Genomic DNA, 1,368 nt, shown 5'->3' with positions numbered 1-1,368 from the left:
ACACTTATTTTTAGAAAACCTTTGTGAGAAAAGAACTTTGGGCAAAAATTTAGATTCTATAGTAATCAACTATTTTAATAACAAATCACTTTGCTTCCAATGTCTAGGGTTGAATAAAATATTTGTCACTCTTTTATAAAACAAAATGAAATATGTTTTTTTTTCACATAAGCACTCACCCATCACTTCTTTTGTACATTCTAATAACAACCTTAAAGGAAAAGCAGCCTTCCTCTTAAGAGAAAGGCTAAAAGAAATTATAATAAGTAAGGTTTTATTCTATGTCAAGATTGGTCAGAACTTAAAATTCAAGCATTTAACCCCTCTGTCTTTATGTCTATATTTAGATATTTATATTTTCTAGTTAAAAGTAAACCTAAATCAAAATTTTGAAAATTGAGAATAAGCAAGCATTTATTTCCAAAATTTCTTCTCCAAAGTATCCCTTTGATTCTTCTTTATATACTTTGTACTTTACTAGTTGCTCAAGCTTTTCTGATTAATCGAACATTAGTAATTTTTGTGTCATTAACATTTTTATATAGCCTTTGGAAAGTAAAAATAATTGTCCATTATCATGAAAAACAGAATTTTTAAATTTAACTTCTTCCATACTTACTCATCCCATCAGTTAAAAAGTCAATATAAAATTTCATAGTGGTAATATAAGGTTTTACTTTATAGTTATTTATATCTTTGTGTTTGTTAAAGTATTCATAATTTAAGTTATTTAAACTTTCAAGGAAAAGCCAGTTTAGTACTATTTTTACATTCTTGAAATTTGCTGACAGTAGATCTTAATTATTCTCACCACAAAAAAAGTAACTACATGAGGTGATGGATATGTTAACTAGTTTGATTGTGGTAATCATTTTACAGCATACACCTACCACATATCAAAACATCATGTTGTACACCATAAATATATATAAATATAAATATATATTTTGTCAGCTATACTTGAATAAAGATGGAGCAAATATATTTGTTAGGAAAAAAAGAGAAATTCTTAAACAGTATTTATCTAGTTAAATGCACAGACTTAAACCTAAGGCATGAAACAATATGAATTCTAGAAGAAAATGTTGGAAAAATTCGTATAGACATTGGCCTAGGCAAAGAATTTATGATGAAGACCCCAAAGACAATCACAGCAACAACAAAAATAAATAAATGGGAACTGGTCAAATTACAAAGCTTCTGCACAGCCAAGGAAACTATCACAAGAGCAAACAGACAACCTACAGAATGGGAGAAAATTTTTGCATGCTACAAATCCGATAAAGGGCTGATAAGCAGAATCTATATAGAACTCAGGAAAATCAGCAGGAAAAAACCAAACAACCCTATCAAAAAGTGGGCAAAGGA

The sequence above is a fragment of the Propithecus coquereli genome, unplaced genomic scaffold, assembly GCF_000956105.1.
Source record: "Propithecus coquereli isolate 6110/MARCELLA unplaced genomic scaffold, Pcoq_1.0 Scaffold273, whole genome shotgun sequence".
NCBI classification, from domain to species: domain Eukaryota; kingdom Metazoa; phylum Chordata; class Mammalia; order Primates; family Indriidae; genus Propithecus; species Propithecus coquereli.
Note: the sequence above shows the minus strand (reverse complement) of the source record.